Below are 23,629 nucleotides of genomic sequence, written 5' to 3' on the forward strand. Positions count from 1 at the left end.
ACCGTACATCACCATAGGCAATTCAACCCATCGAGACTGTGATGTCACTTCAAAGAACCATCCAAGGAAGATTTTGAACTCAGGGCTAGAAGAGGAAGGCTTCCATCACCTTTGATAATGGGGTGTTTAAGGAGGAGATTGATAAGTATCTAATTAGTCAAGGTATCAAGGGATATGGGGAAAAGGCCGGGAATTGGGGCAAGATGAGAATAGTTTAGCTCATGGTGAGATAGCGGAGCAGACTCAATGGGCCGAATGGCCTACTTCGGCTCCTTTGTCTTGCGATTTTGTGATCTTGTGATAACTGCTGTAATGCTCGTTTTGTATCTATTTTTTATTTTCTCAATTCTGTGCAGCAAATGTGAAGCAGGTAGTTACATACTTTGAGGTGCAGATTGGATTAGGAAATTGCAAGAGATATTTGCAGATTAGATAGGAGAAATAGAATTTGGAGTGGGCATGTGTAGAAAGATCAGTCAGAACATTTTCGAAACAGGGAGAAATCTGAAACTACAGAGGACCTGGGTGATTTGGAAATGCAAGTACTCACAAGGTGAGAAATTGGTAGACAGGCACCAAAGTAGTCCAGAAGGAGCACTGTTATCTCAACAAGGAAGATTCACAAAAGGGAGGAGCTTACTTGCTGTTATATGGCAACTTGGTTGGATCACACACGGAATACTTATTCAGCTTTTATCACTTCATATTCAAGAAAGATATATTGGGCTTAAAAAGGATCCAGTCAATATTCACCAGAATGGTGCTGGGGGCACAAGAGCATTAAAATATATATGTTCAATTTCATGTATCTGGCTTCTGACCATGGAGGATTGTGAGTGATCTAATCAAGGGGGCTGAGAAATAGGGAGTGGAACGGTTGGAGGAGCGATGTCCTCTGGTTGGACATCAAGAACAAGGGGATTTAACCTGAAAATTCAGGTGCAAAATTAGGAAATGTCTCCCACAAACGATATAAGGCCAACTGCGGGTTTCAATACTGAGAAAATAACATTTTTGCATGTAAGGATGTGAATCAAAAGCAGGAAATTGGGGCAGGTCATATGTGATCAAATGAAGTGATGGGGCAGGTCCGGAGGGACAGAATACCCTACATTCGTTCCTGATATTCCTAAAGTCACCATTTATTAAATGCTTTGCACTTGCTTTCAACTGACCAAACCCCTTATCTTCTCACTTAACCTCTTTGTTTGCAATGCTCCAAAGAGTGTAATAATGGCCATCATTTCACTCTGAGATTTATTTTGTCTCAAAAACACAATATTCTTCTACACAAATGTCAACGATAAGAGACCATCTAGTGCAACACATAAGTTAATGATCTCTGAACCTGAACAGTGTTCTGGACTGGCAGCACAGTGGATGTGTTACTGATTTAATTCTCCAGCACCTCGACTTTGTTCACGAATTAAAATCTTGTCAGGGCAGCTGTGGAATTTAAATAGTTAACTAAATTAATCTACAATAAAAAGCTAACTGGGAAGCATGAAAGTACCAGTTCGTTGTAAAAACCCCATGTGGTTTACCGCTATCCTTTGGGGAAGGATATCTGCCATCCTTACCCGGTCTGGCCTATATGTGGCTCCAGACACCAACAACGTGGTTACTCTTCACTAACTTCTGAATTGCCCTGGAAAGGGCAATTAGGGACAGGTAATAAATGGCTCCCTTACTGCCAACATCCTCCAAATGAATCACTCTAACTGGGAATTTTTTGTGGCATTTGCAGTTATTCTTGGGACTAGCTCAGGTAGGAAACTTGTTTGGCATGGATGAGTTGGGCCAAGGGGCCTGTTTTTGTGCTGTATGACTCGAGTGGCTTCTGTGCTAGGAGCATCTGTAATGAAGTCATGCCGTGTAGGATGCTTCTTTTGGACTGTGTCCTCCGACGTTTCTGGAAGAACATGGTCTTAATTCCACCTTACTACTTAGGGGAGGGGTGGGGACAAGGTAGGTAGAATACCCACCCACCCCCAGCATCCAACACACCCTCTATCTACAGCCCTCCCTTCTGAATCACTGATATGTGCCCCACCAACATGGATTCTCCCAGCTTTGCCGTCACTTTCCACAATCCCATTTTCATTGCCAATCGCCCGCAGGACACAGATCTCAGTCATAATTCAATTGGTTACGGTGGGTCAAGGATACAAATAGCCTGTTCCCCACCAGGCATGCCACAGTCTATCCTGCCCTGGAATTCAGTCAGAGAGGCATACAACAGGGAAACAGGCCATTCAGCCCATCGAGTCGGTAACAACCATTAAGCCCCCATTTAAACTAATTCCTTTTTTCTGCACTATGAGCATGGCGACTCGTTGCAAGCTGCCCTCTACAGATCTACTCATTACCCTTACTATAATCGTTCTACACTTTTAAATTTAAACTCTATGTCACGAACTATTACTAATAATGTTCTTTTACTGCAACTGCTCTGCCCAGGACTGCAGAGAGTTGTGCGCACAGCCCAGCACATCACAGAAACCAGCCTCCCCTCCTTGGACTCTGTCTTTACCTCTCGCTGTCTTGGTGAAGCAGCCAGCATAATCAAAGACCCCACCCACCTGGGACGTTCTCCCTTCTCTCCTCTTCCATCAGGTAGAAGATACAGGAGCCTGAGGGCACATACCACCAGACTTAAGGACAGCTTCTACCTCACTGTGATAAGACCATTGAACGGTTCCCTTGTACGATAAGATGGACTATGACTTCACGATCTACCTTGTTGTGACCTTGCACCTTATTGCACTGCACTTTCTCTGTAGCTGTGACACTTTACTCTGTACTGTTATTGTTTTTACCTGTACTACATCAATGCACTCTGTACTAACTCAATGTAACTGCACTGTGTAATGAATTGACCTGTACGATCGGTATGCAAGACAGGTTTTTCACTGTACCTTGGTACAAGTGACAATAATAAACCAATACCAATACCAATTTATTGATTTTGTAATTTATAGTCATTTTTATATCTTTGCACTGTACTGCTGCCACAAAACAAGTTTCATGACATATAAGTCAGTGATAATAAACCTGATTCTGATTCTACACTGATCCCATTTTATTCTCCCCACATCTCTATCAATTTCGTTCCCACTGCTCACCTACATGTTAGGATTTCACCACTCACCTACACACTACGGGCAATTTCCAGTGGCCAATCAACCTACCAACCTGCAGGTCTCTGGGATGTGGGAGGAAACCGGAGTACCTGAAGAAAACCCATGCAGTCACAGGGAGAACGTGCAAACTCCACACCGATGGCACCCACGGTCAGGGTTGAACCTGGGTCGCTGGAGCTGTGAGGCAGCGGATTTACCAGCTGTGCCACCACCACATATTTCTATATGTTTCAGTTGGATGAGGTTCTCCATAATCACCGATCCTGACATTTCATTCCAGAGTAGTTCTTCAGTTGCAGAGTAACTTTTCCAGCTGGTGCACTAACCTGCCTTAGTTATAATTGTTGCCTCATAACCTATCTAAATCTTGTTAATACTGGACATTAACACTGGTTTAAAACCAGAGTGCATTGGTTTATGGAGGAGATATGGAGGAATTTCTTTTCAGCTAGAGGATGGTTGGAATCTGCTTGAGTAGGTAGTGGAGGCAGAGACTCACAACTTTTAAGAAGTATCTGGATGAGAAAAGGCCACTGACCAAGTGCTGGTAAATGGGATTAGTATAGTTGTCCCTTGATAGCTGGCACGGACATGGTGGGGTGATGGACCTGTTTCTGTGCTGTATGACTCTATGATTCTACACACCCAAAGCTTGGACATGAAGCTCAAGACTTTCTACAGAACGGGGGATTCTCCCTGACCCACTGATCTGCACAACATAGTACTAATTTAGGTTTTCTTAGGTTCATATTGTGTGCCAAGAACATGAATTTGTGAAACATTGTTATTGGAGCCCAACTCCTGAAATTGCGCAGAAATGTGTGGAAGATTGCATCCTGTGGCCAAAAATATATGCAACAGTTATGTCATTGGAGAATAACTTCAATGATTACATAGTGCCAGGACTCATGAATGGAGAAAGACTCAGAGTGTTGGTGAAATAGTAACTGCAGCCAGCACTTCTATGGGGATTAAAACATCGATGGATTTATGCCTTCATCTCTTCTGAGTTTTATTCAGTTATAGTCTTCAAAGCTATTCTACTTAACAGTGCCATTATCATTATTAGTCATCATAATTCATGGTCACTCACAAACTTTTCAGTTCTTTACAACTAATATTTGCCAATGCATTTTCAGTTGTTTACTAGATTGAAGAGAAGTTCATCTCCTTCCTAAACTTTTTTGCAGGTTGTATAATATAAGGCAAGGCCTGAGGAAGGCGGTAATGACCACACCCTTTTCAACACTTGCACTTAATGTACTGCACAGGTCTGGTCCAAAAATTGTCCATGCTGGGTTTAACCTTTACCGAGAACTTTAATGCATGGCACTGTCTTTTCTTCCAGTGCAGTGCATTTGAGCATTGACTTAACTGGAGTAAGTTGTGTTTGCTGCCATTTTTGGGTCCAATTACACAAATCATGAAATTCAGTCGGCATTTCCCGTTGTGCAATTCTGATGTGATTTCTGCACCAGGGTTGATGGAATGACATTGTTCACTAGTAACATCCCTCTAAGCAGGTTCGCAAACAAATTTGGCCCTTGTCTCCATCGTTAATTGTTCCTGAGATAACCACCTTAACCTCCAACAGACAGACACTTAAGCAGCCTGAAGCAGGGTTTTGACCCGAAACGTCAACAATTCCTTTCCTCCCACAGATGCTGCTCGACCTGCTGAGATGCTCCAGCAGATGGTCTGTTGCTCCAGATTCCAGTATCTGCAGTCTCTTGTGTCTCCAGATACTTAACTAGGCAAGGCATAGAAGGATGCAGTGCTAATGTGGATAAATGAGATCAGTGAAGATGGACAAAAGGGTTGGCATGGATGTGATGGGCTGAAAGGACTGTTTCAGTGCTGTACATTTCAGACATTGCTCTGTCTAGCACTAGAAACCATGAAACTACCAGCTTGTTGTAGAAACCCACCTGGTGCTGATCTTGGGTTCAAGGTAAGTGAAATACCTGCCAAGAGCCCCAGCAGCTCCTCACTACACTGAAATTCTAACCCCTCCCTAATTTGCCCCTTCCCTGATGTACCAGACCCTCAGCCCTCCTTACCTCACCAAACCCCCTCCTTGCCTCATCAGTGCTGCTGATCTCCTCCGTCCTTTCCCACCCCAGATGTAGGCCAGCTGCAAGTTATGGACCACCCACCCACGTCCAACCTGCTGGTCAGTCATCCCTGCTATAGACTCAGACTTCTCATGCACAGCACCAGGAGAGGAGAGCTGGATGGCATGTTTACCAGCAGACATTTCTGAGGGCCAGCATAGACTCAATGGACCAAATGGCTTCCTTCTATGTTATGTGAAGAGATATGGAAGCCTCTGTTGCAGCAGAAATTGGATGCAGTGGAAAGAGTAACCAAAGCAGTGGCTTCACTATTGCAATGTCATTTCTATGCAGTGCTTCCTCAAACCAAACCTCTAGACCATTACAAAGTACACAGCAACCCTTCCTTTTGGGTCTTTTTTTTTTAAACTTTGTCAACAGTACAAGTTTTTCCCTGTAGAGAACTTTGCAAATGGGAATATACTAAGGAAACAAAATTCACCAAAAGGTTTGTGCAAAGTTGGTTTTGAAAAGTAGCAGTATGATTTGGGAAAAACTTCACAGGAATTCACTGCAAGAGCGAACCTGCAGCAAGAATTGAAATTCAGACTAAAAGGACTTAGCAGTTTCTTGTATCACTAACATAGGCTAAATAATTATCCATTTTTAACTGTGCTCAATAAATTTTCATTTCTTCAATATTTATCCACAGCTTTGAACTATCTGCAGTTAAGTAATGGCTTTGATTATTAGCTTAACCTGCACAGGAGATATTTATTACTGATTAATAGAATGTGGTTTATTCATTGTTAATGCATAGGTCTCCTTGAACTGGAGTTAAGTATCATTGTTAGTCAAAAGTTTGCGGAGTTAAGATAAAGTGAATAAAGTTGTACAACAGAGTTCTGTGCTTCAAAATCAATTAATTCCAAAGGGTCAAACCGGTATGATGCTCTGGAGGGTTACAGAAGGCTGGGTCATCGTGTTCTTTCAAATGATCGATTTCTGGATATTATGGGAATCGAGGAATATGGGGCTGGAAAATGAGGTGGAAGGTGAGCCTGATGGGCTGAATGGCCTGCTCCTGCTTCTTTTCCAATATTTGAACCACGTCTGTTGAAACTGAGGTATTATTTACACAAAACTGATACATAAGGTAAGCTTGTAGAGGTGTCTTACAAACATAAGAGCCAACATGTGGTTCATTAAAGATAGTTACTACATCAAACACATAAAAATACAGACTTTTCAAAGAAGATTTAGAAAATTGTGAAGATTAGTATTAATTGCACTTAAATTATTAAATCCAGTGTAACCTGATTGACATGTGTCATCTTCAATCAGTTAATAGGTGATTGGAATCAACCCAAATCTTAAGGCACTGGTGTGAAAAGGATCAGACTAAATCTCTTGCAGGAAGATCAAAACACCTTCTTGGAGGCTTACCCTGACAATAAAGTTAAAGTTGTAATTGTATTGACAGGGATGACGTTGATAGGAATCCTGGTGTACCTTAAGCAGTGCACAGATAAAGTAGGGCAGCAACCGTTCTGGTTGCTGTTCCACTGCAAGAAAATTTGGTTGCACAAGTGTATGGGCAATGAACGTTTTCATGCTTGAAAATGTTCCATGGGGTCTTCCTGTTCTGAGGCTGGGCTTGGGTGGTTGGGCAGGACCTGATGAGTATTTCCGTGGCCAGTGCGTAGATCCAGGGATTGAGGACATCCTGGGATTTAGAGATTGGGTGGAGGTGAAGTGGGTGTGGAAGGAAAAAGGGAAAGTCTTGGCTGCTAGTGGAAGGCTGAGGTTCGGCGTTTGGCATGGAGTCACTAGAATCAGGGAGTCCAGCATGATGGTGTAGTCGGGAGAGCAGGTTTTGGGGGCAACAACAAGGATGGGATTGAGACAGCAGATCAGGGGTTGGGGAGTTGGTTGTGGGGGGTACGCTTGTGTACGAGGTGGGAGATGCCAAGGACCATTCACTTACCTTCCATATCTCCCAGGGTTGGCACTATGGGAACAAGACCAACGACGGGCATACTGCAGGGGAGCTTGGACCAGAAGGAGCGATGCACAGATGTTATCCCTGCACCCTTAATGTGAAAATCCTGCTGGGGGTTCACAAGGGAAGTGCCCGTCTTCATTTCCCAAAGGACATCAGGAAACTCAGAAAGGGTTGCAAAAGCAGTTTACTCCAGGTTAAATTGGATTTCAATTGTTGAGAATGAAAACGCCACAACCATCTGATGTCTAGGCAAATGTTCAGGGACGGGAGGGGGTAAAGATTACTTTTACAGGGGCATGTAATGGGCAGGAGTGAAAGGAAATTCTGTCTGAGGGTATCATGGGCGATTTACGTTTTGAAAAGACAGTGTGTGAACCGATTTAGCTGTGTTATTTCTGGCTTTACAGTGAAACCAACAACTATAATCCAATTTCCCCACTCTTTTCTAATTTTCCTTAACATTTTTAAAATCTTACCTAATTTGATTAAATGCCACAATTAACACTCATTGATGTTCTAATACTATTTTGTACAAAAACGTGTGGGTAATTATTCTGTATTAATGAGTCTTTACCACAGATTTTTTCACTATTTACACACCTGATTTTTTCCTTATTTTCCATTTAAACCTCCTCACATGCGTAAAATGAAATTTCAAAGTCTCTTATCCTGACTCTGTCCTCTCATCTCTGATATTATTCTTTCAAGCAGATATTTTTGAGAATTTTGTACCACTCCTGTAACCTTCCTATAATGAGGTGCCACAAAGGGCAGATCTGCCTCCAACTGCTCCAGACTTCATCTGCACTTTGTTATGGTTTTCCAACCTACAAACTTGCTTTTAAATATTTCTTCTCCTGTACCCTCGAACTACCCCTTTCTATCATTCTTTGGGAGACTTACAAAATGAATTTCATTTACTTTTTCCACCCCAGAGTATACTAACTCATAGCCAAGATTTAAGATGTAAGATTTACTGCTGTACACTGACCTGTGCTGACCTTTACATTTACCGCCTCCTGTACCCAATGAACCCTCCTGTATTCTTTTTTTAAGGATTGTATTACAGCCTTATATTGGCTGTTAGCTCTGGTCCCACCCTGCACAAAGCAAATATTTTACACTGATGGAGAACAGGACTCTAATATTGGTCTTTGGACTATATCAGGAAGCGTCTTCCCAATGAATGTAATTTCCAACTGTTCTGACTTTCTCCTTCAGTCCTCCCCGTATAGATATCTGTTTAAAAGTATATATGGACAAATGGATATATATGGATTAATATATATTAAATTGGTGCTTTCTTCCATCTATTTATATCCACGTACTTCCCTATGATGTAGAAGACGACCATATGGTCCACTGAGTCAGTGCCAATTCTCAGGGCAATTGCATTAATTTTCTCTGCAACCTATTCTCCCTGCACTCCCATCAAATTCCCTTCAGGTTCCACCACCCACCTGCACACTGGCAGCAAGTTAAGTGGCCAATTAACCAACTGACCCGCACGTTTTTGGGATGTGGGAGGAAACTGGAGCCCCCACATGGAGTGGTCACAGGGAGAACGTGAAAACTCCACACAGACAGCACCAGAGGTCAGGATTGAACCCGGGTTACTGGAGCTGTGAGGCATCTGCACTACTAGCTGCACCACTGTGCCACCCCAATTCCAAATTGTAGGCTTCAGTATCAAATAATTCACCTCCTGACACTCCTGTGTCTTTCCACTATCTGCAAGGTACAAGTTAGGAGTTTGATGGAGTATTGGAGACACAAGAGACTGCAGATGCTGGAATCTGGAGCAACAATCTGCTGGAGGAACTCAGCGGGTTAAGCAACATTTGTTGGGGGGGGGGGGGGGAGGAATCAAGGTTTTGGGTCAATGCCCTGCAGATATGATGCAGGATTTCAACTTGAAATGTTGACAATTCCTTTCGCCTCACAGATGCTGCTTGACCCACTGAGTTCCTCCAGGAGATTGTGCGATGGAGTACTGTCAACTTGCCTGGATGAATGCAGCTCCAAAAACGCCCATCCGGGACAAAGCAGTCCATCTGATTGACTCCCCATCCACCATAGCTAAAACTTCCTCCCTCAAATGGGCACATGATGGGTGCAGTACATATCATCTACAAAATGTACTTCAGTCATAGAGTCATACAGCATGAAAACAGCCCCTTCACCCATCTTAATCTGCACTATTTATCAAGCACCCATTTACACAAATCGTGCACTCTATTCTCCCCACATTCCCAACAACTCTGCCCAGATTCTACCACTCACAAACACACTAGAGATAATTTATAATGACCAATTATCCTTGCAATCTGCTTGTCTTTGGAATGTGGGGGGAAATTGGAGCATCTGGAGGAAACCCACATGGTCACAGTGAGAACATGCAAACTCCACACAGACAGCAGTGGAGGCTAAAATCAAAGCTGGGTAATTGGAGCTGTGAGCCAGCAGCTCTACCAACCGGAGCACTGGTTCTTATACAACATAATTCCTCTGGCTCGCTACTTAATTAGGGAAAGCCAACATTGATATTGGTATTGGTTTATTTTTGCTACTTATGCCAAGGTACAGTGAAAAACTTGTCTTGCATACCGATCGTACAGATCAATTCATTACACAGTGCGTTTAAGTATGATCCTCATTTGACGAACGTGTATTTTGCAGAGTAAAGGTAGAATGGTGTTCTTTTTTTTAAATGAGGTACAGATATTGTCCTACACCTTACAAATAAAATTAATAGCCCAAATATATCTGTTATCCTGAAAAGTTGGTATCAATTATTTCCTCCAAGCCCACAGGCATGGAAGTTATTGACGATTCCTTGTGAATTAGAAGCCAATACAATTTAACCTCCAGTGGATCATCTATGGTAAGTCATTGAATTTCAACGATAAGGCCCTACATATTATTTATTTGCCTTCCTCTTGATGGACTTTGATATTGTTGTTTTGGAATTTCATAGAATATGAATTAGATCACCCTATTGATATGCAAGTAACACAAAAGTAAGTAAAATGTAGGAGCAAGTTCTTTAACTTATGTCTATATTGAGGGGATGGAATTCAGTGTCTCTCAGACCACTGCAATGCCCTTCAAAAGCATTTCCTTCCTTTATTTTTGCATCGGTTGCGATGATATGTGAAATATCCCTGCAGATTACACCAAGGGGAAGCTGTTGCCAAAAGGGTCCAAAATGGATCCTAAATATAACGAATGCCAAAAACATTAGTCCAAGACAAAGTTATGAACTCAGGGATTTCATGACAGGTTCTGATTTATCCAGTACATTTGAGGATTTATTGTAAGCTAAAGCAGGCATTGACTCAAAACAGACAAGTTCAAAGAAAAGGCAAAACATTATTAGCATGATACTCATGTTAGGCATGACTCAGCGGGTAAACCGCTCACCTCTGAGTCAGGCGGTTAAGGCTTCAGAGATTTGAGCTCAAAAATCTAGGCTGATTCCAATGCAGCTCTGGAGCACCAAGAGCTCCTCTCAGGTTAACCCAAGATTCTCACAGGTGGCTGTAACAGATCCTTCCTTTCATGTAGATTACTCCAGCATCCCCGCCAATATTAGTCCCTCAATCAACATCACCAGAAGAAGTTATCTGACCATGATCACTGTGGTGTTTGTGGGGACTGGCTGTTCACAAGTTGGCTGCCATCTTTCCTATGCGGTTACACTTCAAAAGCATTGGAACAACTTGGCACTGAGAAAGGTGCTATGTAAATGTAGTGTGGCCTTCGCTGGTATGGCTATTACGCTGCAGCAGGAACACATCCAGGGTCCTTACAGCTGACCTTGTGCTGCCTAAACGTGGAATAAAGAAATTTCAATTTGCTTCCTTGAGGGAAAGTGAATGGGGTAGAAACCGAACCCGGTTTTGAAGGCGCAAATCAGAACCCAAAATGCCCAGTTCATCAGTCTTATTGCCTCCCAAGGATGCCTGACATATACCAAAACCCAGATTCAATGAGAGGATTTGTCAGGCATCCAGCTAGCCATCTACAATATAGTGAAGGCCCTTGTGTACATAATGAGCAGCCTGAAGTCTGAGAAACCAGGCATGGATACAACCTGGCACCTAGAAGGTAGGTAATTATTTTAATATTTTAAGTTCACCTGGAAAGCATCTCCAACCTTCATCCCTTTCCCCCCATCACCAGCTCCCGGATGCCTCGAAGGGCAGTTGCCAATAGAGCAATTACTCCAAAGCCGATATGCTTCAAATATTCGAGTTACCTCTGGAGGCTTAGCAGCCACGGCTATCCTGCCTAAAACTACTAAACCTAAAGTCCAATTTCAGCCCACCTCCCCGCTCCATTGCGTCGCTAACTGCGGTCCCCCAAAACAATCCATAAATGACATCCAGTCGGCATGTTGTATGTAAATAAGGCAGCGTACGCCTGTTCATGTTGTCTCAACCTCTGCTCAAAATAAAATTACCATCGTCGTGGAACGAAACTTATTTCTTCTCTCTCAACGATCTGGGAATGACAGCTGCTTGTCCACAGTAGCTACGTTTGGCTTTTTTTTGGGATTTCTTTCGTGGCCAGGAGTAACTCCATCACTCTACTCTCCTTCACAAATACAAGAAACTGAGCGGTTAAAGGCGACTGAAGAGGAATTGTAACCAAAAGTCCAAGCACTGGCTTGTAAGAACAGAATGAAAATTCTGCTGCAAAAAAAAATCCCTGCAATTTATTTCTTGTGGGGACAAAATCCCATCATTTTTGAATGGATTTATGGCATAAAAAGTATCAGTGGAGGCTTTCTCCAACCTAATCTCCATATTGTGTCTCTGTCAACAGCCTTGGGAACAGATGAATGCCATGCTCCTGCTTCCCAAACAAAGGATTCATTGCAACGGGTGCTGCGGACACAGCAGAGGTCCCTGTTGGCTTGTCCCATTTTTGCCTGCACTGCCACTTCTTTTTCCATCTGACTAAGCACAAGTCTGGCTGGATTCTTGCTGTCTTCCCCAGCATTCAGCGATTAGCAGGCACAGAAAGCCACTCCTGTGCCTTTGACAATGGGAGCGCGTCAGATTTCTGACTGCCTCTGCAGCAGCTTCAGGAAGAAGCATCTCATACTAACATCAGTATCCTTGGACAAAAACTATTATTGTTCATCTGTACCCCAGGCATATCAGGGTAAGATTCTCGCTTCTTGAATCTATGATACTTAAGTGTGTTGAACAGATGACCATCTCAGTTCCTTTGTCTCATTAGATTACTACAGAAGGCACTGCATAAACATACAACTCCCTCAGCTTAATCTCTTCAGTTAAAATGACATTCATCTTGTCTTAGTGAAACAACAGCAAACCTCTGCGGATATTAGTGCAGAGTTAATGGTCAGGGAATTATTTCAATAATTTAGCAAGAAAACTTAAAAACGCATCCAGCTCCATGTACTTCTAACAATCCAGTGTTGCTATTATTGGCAACATACATCAACCTGCTGGCTTGAACATGGCTGTGTCACATTCCAGAAAAGTTAATAAAATTGTTTGTATTATGCTTTGACAGTCAATGTCTTTTAGCTGTGACAGACTTTAAGGGAGTTAAAATGCAGCAAGGACATGCAGTGTTAGTTGTACCCAAGAAGGTCAACAAAACTACCAGATATTTTAAAACCATGGTAAGTTGGCCCCACAGATAGAGCAAACAGGTCAGAAGAAGTCCACATTCCAAAGACATTTCTCTTTAAAAGCAACTCTGTAGTAACGCTGAGGCACTGCAAACGCTCAGCAAAACAAAATGTTTGAGGCGATATTCAAAAGACTTCAAACTCCACATTAAGCAGCGCAACTGAATTTCATGTGCCAGGATTTAAAGTGCTGCTTCAGAAGGTTAACAGCAAATTAAAGCCATGACAGACAGAAACAAACAGCCCTCAACATGGCAAGCATTTAAATCTTCTGTGGTTTCAGTGAAAGCAGCAGTGGAACAGGTTTTAGCACTAATTTTCTATTTCCGGCAGAGAGAAGCTGAACAAACGCTATCCTAATAAAAGGCAAGGAACGGCGTACTTACATATTACAAGTCCACAAAAAAAGGATTACAAAATGAAGGATTGAAAGGAAGCTGAACCATGTAGAGTCCCTGGGTAAACGTGATACCACAACTGAGAGTATAAAGCAGGAAGCAGTGATATGGTTACTTATTCAGCCTACATACACTTCCCCCCACCCCCATCCTAACAGCTGTAGGGGCCATTATCCCTGTCACACAACGCACGTACATAGTTCAAACGAAAACTGCTTCTCAGAGCGATCAGGCCTGTGTGTGATAGAAATAAAAGGGGAATAAAACTCCACATTTTGTTAACTCCGTGTGGCTGGCCAAACAGAATTGTTTTTAACCAACGTTATCGTCTTTTGAAAGCGGGGAGTGTTTTTTTTTCTCCTCGGTCAGTAATTTGCATCTCGAAGCATTCGTGTTTGCTTTGATTGTGGATTATTAAAAGCCTCAGAAAAAAAAAGGCGTGTTTAAAAGGCCTGTGAATACGAAATAGAGGCTCTACCCTTTCAGAAAAAAAAACTGGTTCCTCCCTGTGGGAACCAGTGGGAGTGTTGTTATGTGTGCTGTGCTTAGCTGATATCGTTCCGTAGCCACTGACGTGACGAGATGGACAAAAATCCCATTTAAAAAAAAAGGAGCTTCTCAGTGGTCCCTCTGATGTAATCTCTGAATGCTTAACAGCTGATGCCAAAGGAATCTACCCAAGATGCCTCACATATACGTACAATCTCGCTGCCAATCACAAGCCTTGGCATGTTTTAGCACCACATGGCTTTTCGCCTCTTGCTTTCTATGATGAAAAGTTCGGCTGCAGTAAAAAGGTCCGTGGTGTGTATTTCCCGAACGTCGTTTGATTTTAGTTCCTGACTGTCTTAGTAAAGCGACAACTGAGAGTTGACCCAGTTGCTACACTGTAGCTCGGTCCAAAAAACATCTGCCACATTAACTCTTTCCAGACAATAACCTCTCCCAGTGAGTGCTCACAAAGTTGCCATCTCTGGGGAATGGTGACTGTTGTAATATCGGGTTCCATCCAACATGCAATGAGTTGAGGAGCCATTGTCAAAGAGAATGTACCATTGTGACATCTCGCTGCATTATTTGTTTGTTGAGAAGTGAGAACAAAGTTTGCCAAATAGTTTCTTTCCAGCAATCCCAAATTCTTCCTATAACTCCCACTGAGACAAACCTTTGGCAATCTTTAAGGATCCTGCTAATACTGCAAGCGTTGCCAGTACTCTGGAGTTTGGTCATTTTATTTTGTGAGACCCCAACTTCGTCCTCATTTTCTCCCCATTGCGGAGCAGGTGCTTAATAACACGGGTGCAAAGTCAAAAGAAATTTTGTAAAAGTAGATGCGCGATTCCTCTTGGGAGTAATTATTAATGAAGAAGAGAACACACAGATTGCTGGATCGCTTCTTGCTAGGACAGTTCTGTGTAAAATCAGAGTTATTGACACTTCTGAATATTCTGTCATAAGATGGAGCCAGTACTAAAATAAAAAGAAAGGTGTAATGAGATTGTATGGGATCTGGGGTCCCGATGAAGGTATTGGTGATGTATTAAATGGGTCAATATTGATTCCTGTGAGTTCATAATTTAGCAGTTTGACCTCACTTTGACTGCTACAATGTATAGGTGAAGGAGCAGATTACAAGGATAGGACCAACCAATAACTGTGAAGGTTCACGTGATGTGGAGAAGTATTGTAAATCGGTTATATTCTACCTGGAAAGGCTAGGTTAAGAGATAATGCAAATGATGCTTATAGGATCCAACATTGACTAGGTACCAGAATAACAAGTTATTCATCTCTACAGATAGAGTCACAGAGTCACTTTGGAGCGACTCATCCATGCTGACCAAGGCGACCACCTATGCTCGTCCCATTTGTGACCTGAGCCTTGCTTCAAGATTTGGTACCAGTTTGAGGAAAGAATATTTCAGCAAGCAAGTCATCATCCTGGGATATGGGCTCTAGTGAGGCTGCAATAGGAATATTGAATCATCTCCATGTAAATGAAGAAGTTGCAGCATGGAATTATACGAGTCATGGTGTAAATGGTATGGTTGGTACAGAGTGACTCACAATTCCCCAGAATATTTTCTTGTGTTGCTTCTAGGTAAGTTGCAGGTTAATTGTTAGAGAGTGCTAGACTGGTCACGTACTATTGGATCATTGCCTCTGGGACAAACTAGGCTATAAACCCAATAGTCCCACTGACACTATTACTGACCCAACACATTGTCACTCTTTGAGGCCACTACAAAAAAGAAACCTGTCATAACTTAACATTAATGAAGCAGCTGAGAAAGAATAACTGGAATAAGCAGGTGCCGTCTGCAAGGCACAAGTCAGCTGTGTGATGGGACACACTCTGCTTGCTTGGACGAATGCAGCACCAATAACATTCAAGAAGCTCAAGTTTAGATTAAAGTTACTGCTTAATTAAAGATCAACAAATTGCGTCTGAAATAAAAACAGATGATGTTAGAAACACTCAGCAGATCAGGCAGCGTCCATGGAGAGAGAAAAAGGGTTAACGTTTCAGGTCAAACACTGACGTTCTGACCAAGGGTCTTCAATGTGAAACACTTACTCTAGTTCTCTTTCCACAGACGCCATCTGACCTGCTGAGAGTTTCCAGCACTTCTTGCTTTTAATTGCTCTTTCATCTCGTTCACCTCCCTAACACATTCATTCCCACCACTACAAATGCACAGTGGCTGCAGTGTGTACCAGCTACAAGATGCACTGCTGTTACTTGTCCAAACTAGTCCCACAGCACTCCCAAATCCACAAACTCTACCACAAGGAAGGACAAGGGCTTGAGATGCAGGTGAACACCAGCACCTGCAGGTTCCCCTCCAAGACATACACAATTCTGATTTGGAAAGTATATAACCTTTCCTTGATTGTTTCTGGGTGCAAGTCCTAGAACTCCCTCCCCAACCCCTTCAACTCACGGATGGCAACACCGGCTGGCCACCACCTTTTCAAAGGCGATCAGTGAGGGGCAATGAATGCTGGGCTTGCCAGTGATGTCCGGATCCCAAAAAATAAATACATTAAGGAAAAAATATTTGGGCCTCAGGCTTGGCACTGACTGAGCAAAGTACCCCCACATAATGTCTCACTGCATGAGTGCAATGGTTGCATGATGTTCTGCACAGTGGGGTCAAGGGATCCAAGCCCCTAAGCCAGGAGGGTTTGCTGTGCTTGTCCGGACAAAAGCCAAACAAATGTCTCGGGAAACCCACCTTCAGACAGCAGCTCACCTGCTCAATTCAGAGAAACTCAGCGTCCCTAAAGCACAGGTCCTTCTCGTTGGCCGTCAAGTGCCAGCTGGCAAAATGGCAAGGTCGACCCATGGGTTCAACGCAGGTGCATTCAAGACTGGGATGGCATTTACCACACTGAGCAGTTGTCTATACTACAGATCTGACCGCCAACAGCAGTAGTTATTATAACAGGAGTAAAACCTCGAAAGTGTTCAATTTTCAGTCAATGTTGACATCACTTACATGTCACAGACCCACAAAAAGGAACAACTTAACATATAATTACAACACCTTCCCCCCCCCCCCCCACCACCAACACCATTTTGGGGAGCAATAAATCATAATGTGAGCAAGGGACTGTTCTCCAACCAACTCTTCCCTCCACACCAACCAGTCCCCTTCTCGCAGCACTTTCCCATGCAACCACTGGAAATGCAACACCTGCCCTTTTACCTCTTCCCGTGCCACCATCCAGGGGCCCAAGCACTCCTTCCGGTTGAATCAGTGATTGACTTGCCCTTCTTTCTGTTTACTGTACTCCATCGTGCTTATCATATGGCCTCATCTACACCAGAGAAACCAAACGCAGATCGGGTAATCGCTTTGCAGAAGGCCTCCATTCCGTCCACAAATATGACCCCGAGCTTCCAGATGCCTCCATCATACTCCTACTCTGGCCTGTCTTTGGTTCCTGCACTGTCCCAACTAAAGTCCAACTTAAGTTCGAGGAACAACACCTCATCCTCCTTCTGGGCACCCTGCAGTGTCTTGGACTCCACGATGGATTCAGGATTTCAGATAACCAACCTTTCCAGGTCTGTGTCAGATCTCTCCCACTTTTATGAAGGATCATCAACCTGAAGCATTAATGCTAGTTTCCTCTCCCCACAGATGCTGCCTGACCTGCTGTGTGTTTCCAGGAAAAAGCAAACAGCTGCAAGAACTCAGCGGGTCAGGCAGCATAGAGTCAGAGAGTCACACAGCATGGAAACAGGCCCTTTGGCCCAACTGGTCCATGCCAACCAAGATTCTCATCTCGTCCCATTTGCCCACATTTGGTCCATATCCCTCTAAACCTTTCCTATCCAAGTACCTTTCAAATGTTGTTAATGAACCTGCCTCAAACACTTCCTCTGACAGCTCATTCCATATACTACGACTCTCTGAGTCAAAAAGTTGTCCCTCAGGTTCCTACTAAATTTTTCCCCTCTCACCTTAAACCTATGCCCTCTAGTTCTTGATTCCCCAACCCTGGGAAAAAGATTGTGTGCATTCACCCTATCTACGCCCTCATGATTTTATACACATCTGTAAGATCACCCCTCATTCTCCTACGCTCCAATGAAAAAAAAAGTCCCAATCCGCTCATCATCTCTCCATGACTCAGTCCCTCAAGTCCTCCCAACATCCTCATAAGTCTCCTCTGCACTCTTTCCAACTCAATGGCAACTTTCCCATAGCAGGGTGACCAAAACTGAGCACAATATTCCAAATGCGGCCTCACCAGCATCTTGTACAACTGCAACATTACATCCCAACTTCTATACTCAACGCCCTGACTAATGAAGGCCAGCGTGTCAAAAGCCTTCTTCACCACCCTGTCTACCTGCGATATCACTTTCAGGGTATTTGTGGAGGGAAATGACAGTCAACGTTTTGGGTCAAGACCCTTCATCTAGACTCGATCTGATATCCAGCAACCAAAGAGCTCTGTATCTCGTAGTTCTGGCAGTGTTACTTTTCTTTCTCCTGCAACCTCATTCATACCCTTCTATTTACGCCTCCTTCAGACAGATCAGCTGCAACTAACAAGCCTTCCCTACCCTCTTTCAGCAGGCACCCCCACCCCTTGAGTCATTCACACTCCAATGGTGTCTGTCCTATCACATACGTTCCCTTTGTTCTCTCCATCCCTCCCCTTCTCTTCAGCTTAAAACATGCCTGCTTTCTAACTTTGCCTAGCTCTGACGAAAGGTCATTGATCTGCAACACAACTCTGTTTTTCTCCCTCCACAGATGCTGCCTGAGCAGCTGAGTATTGCCAGCAGTTTTTGTTTTTGTTTCAAATTTCCGGCATCTGCAGGTTTTCTCTTTCAGCAAAACCCTTCAGTGTAGAAACAATTCAAAATATAAAAGGATATTATCAACTGAAACAAAACTGAAAATGCCGGAAACACTCAGCAGGTCAGGCAGCATCTGTAGGGAGAGGAAAAGAGTTGATGCTTCAAGTCAAGGTTCCTTCATTTGAACTGGAAATGTAAGGAAACAAATGTGTTTTAAGTTGCAGAGAGGGGGAGGGATGGAGTGTTTGATGTCTCTAGGCCTGTTCTCAGTGGAGTTTGGAAGGATGAGGGGTGATCTCCTACCGGATACTGAAAGGCCTGGATAGAGTGGACGTGGAAAGGATGTTTCCATTAGTAGGAGAGTCTAGGTTCCGAGGGCACAGCCTCAGAATAAAGGGACGTCCCTTTAAAGCTGAGACGAGGAGGAATTTCTTCAGTCAGAGGATGGTGAGTCTGTGGAATTTGTTGCCACAGAGGGCTGTGGAGGCCAAGTCATTGGGTGTATTTAAGGCAGAGACTGATAGGTTCTTGATCGGTGAGGGGGTTAAGGGTTATGGGGAGAAGGCAGGAGAATGGGCTTGAAAAAAAAATCAGCTACAATTGAATGGCGGAGCAGTTCGATGGGCCGAATGGCCTGATTCTGCTCCTATATCTTATGGTCTTATGGAAAGGACAAAGGAAGTGTCTGTGATAGAGTGCAGGCCAAAGTTATCAAGATAACAATCATGTTAAAAACCACCACCTAAAAGACAGAAGAATAAAAGAAGAAATAAATTGAAACAGAGAAAGCATCCAAATGTGTGGAGGGAGAGAGAAGAGAGAGAAAAAACGGACAGTCACTTGAAAGTATTAAATTCAGCATTAAGTCACAAGGACTGTAATGTGCCCAAGCCAAGGATGGCACCCTGTTCCCCAACCTTACATTGGAGGTGATTGGAGCAGGTAGGAGGCCAAAGACAGAGAGCTCAAAGTGAGAGTGGGGTGGAGAATTAAGGTGAGAGCTGACTGGAAGCGTAAGCTCACAACTGCAGAGTGAATGAAGGTATTCTGCAAAGCAATCACCCAGTCAGCCTTTGGTTTCTCCAAGCACATTGTGACTACTGAATGCCATATTGATTGCTGTCATTTAAGACTACTGTCTTATGAGGATAGGTTGAGTGAGCTAGGGCTTTTCTCTTTGGAGTGAAGGATGATGAGAAGTGACTTGATAGAGGTGTACAAGATGATAAGAAGCATAGATCGAGTCAACAGTCAGAGACTTTTTCCCAGAGTGAAAATGACTCACACGAGGACGCATACTTTTAAGGTAATTAGAGGAAGGTATCGGGGGGATGTCAGAGGTAAGTTTTTTTCACACAGAGAGTGGTGGGTGCATGGAACGCACTGCTGGCAGAGGTTGTGGGGGCAGATACACTAGGGACATCTAAGAAACTCTGAGATAGGCACATGAATGATAGAAAAATGGATGGTTATGTCGGAGGGAAGGGTTAGATACGGTAGATCTTAGAGCAGGATAAAATGTCGGCACAACATTGAGGGCCAAAGGGCCTGTACTGTGCGGTAACGTTCTATTTTCTATGTATGCTGGATTTGAAGGGATGTGCTTGGTGGAAATGGATGAGCAAGGTAGGGAGTTGCAGAAAGAATGGTCCCTTGGCAACTCTGAAAGGGGAAGGGAGGATGGGTCTGGAGGTGAAATCCCTTTGAAGGTTGTACAAATGAAGGAGAATGACCCATTGGATGTGAAATGAGTCATGAAGAGTTGATGACAAGGGAACCGTATCCTTGTTCATCCAGGGAGGAGAAGGGGCTGAGAGCAGAGGTGTGGGAAATGGATGAGATGAGGTTGAGATCCTTAACTGGCATTTCTAACTGCTTCCATAACTGAAGTGGAAAATATAAAAATGCTGCTTAACATTATAAAAATATAAAAAATCTTCCCTTTTTGACAGTATTTGTTGCTGTACATGTATTGGGACACATCCCTGTAAAACACTTTAATACACAGCTGCAGTTTCAGGATTAGGAGGTGTGCAGCATTTTTTCCATATTATCCATTCTGCTGTGCAAAACAAAAATGTTGCAATTCATGTTATCTCTCCACTTGCTAATCACATTTACCAGAAAGAAAACAGCCTCCTCAAAATACTTCTGTGAAAGTTCTGTGGCCAGTGCAGGTATACTTGGTTTCCATGAGGCACTGTTGAGAGGTGTAGATAGGTATGTAATTTATGACATTCTGTGCACCTGGTAAATCTCCTTTCCAATACAGGGATTGGAACTTATACCCTCAGGAATAACGTTAAGCAGCGCTGGCTTACCTATGAATTATACAGATGTTTCAGCTCCCTGTCAACATGTTGGCTAAGTTTTTTCTTGTTCTACTTGTATAGTCTAGCTGCTGCCCTACAGCCTCGCTATTAACAACACATTACACAGACAAGGAAGCTTAATGTGCGTGTAACTGTCCCCAGTAACCCATTTGGTCTCACCCAATCACAGATATTTCCTTTGTTCTGCCCATCGCTCCCGGTCCCCACCCCTACCCCCATCCCCAGCCTTCTCTTCTACTGAATGGCAGGGAAAGTGGGGGAGGGATCGGTTGTCAAAGGGAATACACATCCCCAACTTGTTTCCTCTCTCTCCCAATTCTGACAAAGGGTCCTGGACCCAAAACATTGACTGTTTCTCTTTCCACAGATGCTGTCTGACCAACTGGGTTTATCCAGCATTTTCTGTCTTTATTGCAGATATATCAACTCTTCGCCTCATTTGATTCTTATTTTGGACAATTGCAGAACTTCGACTGGCAGATCCATAAAATCTTTTTAATTCATTTTCAGAGGGAGTTTTTTTTCCCTGTCTTCTTTCTGCTGATTTCTGTCATCCACTCTAAACACTGGTTACTGAAACATGCTTGTCCAAGTGCCCTCTGCCCAAACGCCCACTTTTTGTGTGTGTGAGCTGAATGTTTGAGGCTGCTTGATGCTGATGAAGTTCCTTTGACCTGGAATGTTAACCCTGTTGTTCTCTCTGCAGATGTTGCCTGACCTGGTGAGTGTTTCCAGCAGTTTCTATTTTTGATTTCAGTCTTGATGCGTCTGCAATTTGTTGATCTTCAACAACTTGATTGCAGGCTCATTATTGTCATCCAGATCTGTCCCAACTTGACACCCATACATTTGTACATCCATCAGGGCCACCTGGATTCAACCAGGACTTGGAACTGTGACCAAACCTCTTTCTTTCCCAGCCCACTCATGGGGCTTATACCATTACTGGGTCTGTGATCAGTTAACATGGTTCACGGTGAGGAATATACCTGACTTTCAAGGCTAAGATATCCATTTGCATTACCAGCTGAACCAACAAGAGTCTTTAGTTCCTATGAGAGATCAGGGAATTCAGGGCTATGGGGAACTGGCACAGAAGAGGAAGTAAGGCCCGGGGCAGATCAGCCATGATCATATTGAATAGTGGAACCGGCTTGAGGGGCTGAATGGCCTACTCCTGCTCCTATTTACTTATAGAGAGTCAAAGAGCCATACAGCATGGAAACAGGCCCTTCAGCCCAACTGGTCCATGCCGACCAAGATGCCCATCCAAGCTAATCCCATTTGCCAGCGTTTGACCCATAACCTTCTCAACCTTTCCTATCCACGATCTTAGAACATTTGAATATATTCGGATGACTCCTTTATCTTAAATACTAAACTGGATCGGCTTAAATCCATCCTGAAAGCATTATGCCACATATGCATCTGATTATTGTCAAATTTAGCCATCATATGGAAATGTGTTGCTGAAGTGTTTTGCTGTTAGCCGTGGCTAAGAAGTAGTTCTAAAATAATGCTAAACTGCATTGGGTTTTTGCTTTACACTGAGCACTCTCTGGAGTCCCTCAGAGTCATCTTTGATTAAGTGACTAACAGTTGCACAGCCTCCACACAAAGGTGCAGTGATGCCTCAGGCACGATTCTGTGGGACAACCGCCCCTTTTTGGAACCGTATCCTGACATTGACATCGCTGTTTTTGTAGGCAGCTGGAGAGGAAAAGTGGACAGAGGAGTTCTTTAACTTTTTCTTGAGTCTGTCCTTCACTTGTGAATGTATAAATTCAGCTGAGCCTAATATCACCTGCCTTTGGAGTGGTGTCCTGTAGCCAACTCTTACTCGAGAATCTGCTCCACAGAATGGAAAAGCTAAACTGGCCTCACTGCTGAGTGCGTAAACAACTGGAGTGTTGATACTCCCAATAATACTGATGAAGGGCAGAAACTATGTGCTTGGACACCCTCCTCCCTTTGATGGAATTCTTGCAATGTAAACACTGAGTTGAGGAACTATGATCCAGTCAGGGTAATCAGCAGGCTTTCAAAAGCATCACTAATTCTAGGGGATACTCTGGCATTGCAGAAAGGGGGAAATGCAGCAGAAATGTCGAAGGGCGGAAGATTCTGGAAGGTGAAAATGTCACATCAAAAGTCTGGGGGAGCACTAGGGTGGATAGGGTAGGTCAGAATGGGAATTAAGAATTTCCCCTAAACCTCCCTTCACCTTCATGGAATTTCAGGAGTGACTGTGGACAATCCAGTCCAATGTGCTACATTCTGCACTGAACTTAAGGGCTTCTGAGAACTGTGACAAGAGAAAAATTTTAATGCAAATCATTCTGCCTATCAAAGCCTCGTGTTTTTTTTGTCAAATCCTACTTCCCCATTTACTCCCCATTGTCTGTTAATCTCTTTGTCAAATATCAAATATCTAATTAGTTTTACAAAGTTTCTATGGACTCTTTAATCCTTCCTGCAATCGTTAATCATGTCCTCACATTTGATGCATGAGAGATAATTTATCATTGGTCTAACATAACCCTTAATATCCTGATAAATTCTGTCATTCTGCCTCAGTGTTTTAGCTGTGACCCAGAGACAACATGTTACCCTGAGTCAAAGGTACCAAAGGAATATTGCACGATTGGAACTTGCTTCCTTTGGATAAGAGGTTAACCTGAGGTTCCGTCTGTCCTCTCAGG

At 43.4% G+C, this 23,629-nt stretch overlaps 1 protein-coding gene across 7 annotated transcripts in view; it reads right to left on the bottom strand.

Annotated features, from left to right (window-relative positions):
* Nucleotides 1-23,629, bottom strand: part of LOC127584136 (methylcytosine dioxygenase tet3-like) — a 259,452-nt gene that overhangs the window by 122,019 nt on the left and 113,804 nt on the right. Inside the window, exon 1 of one of the 7 annotated variants that reach the window (XM_052040718.1) lies at nucleotides 13,260-13,330. The exons of the other annotated variants lie outside the window; for them this stretch is intronic. The gene's annotated coding sequence lies outside the window, so the exon portion shown is untranslated. Of the gene's footprint in view, nucleotides 1-13,259; nucleotides 13,331-23,629 lie in introns of those variants that run through there. 7 annotated transcript variants of the gene reach the window in all.

The sequence above is a fragment of the Pristis pectinata genome, chromosome 29 (assembly GCF_009764475.1).
Source record: "Pristis pectinata isolate sPriPec2 chromosome 29, sPriPec2.1.pri, whole genome shotgun sequence".
Lineage (NCBI taxonomy): Eukaryota > Metazoa > Chordata > Chondrichthyes > Rhinopristiformes > Pristidae > Pristis > Pristis pectinata.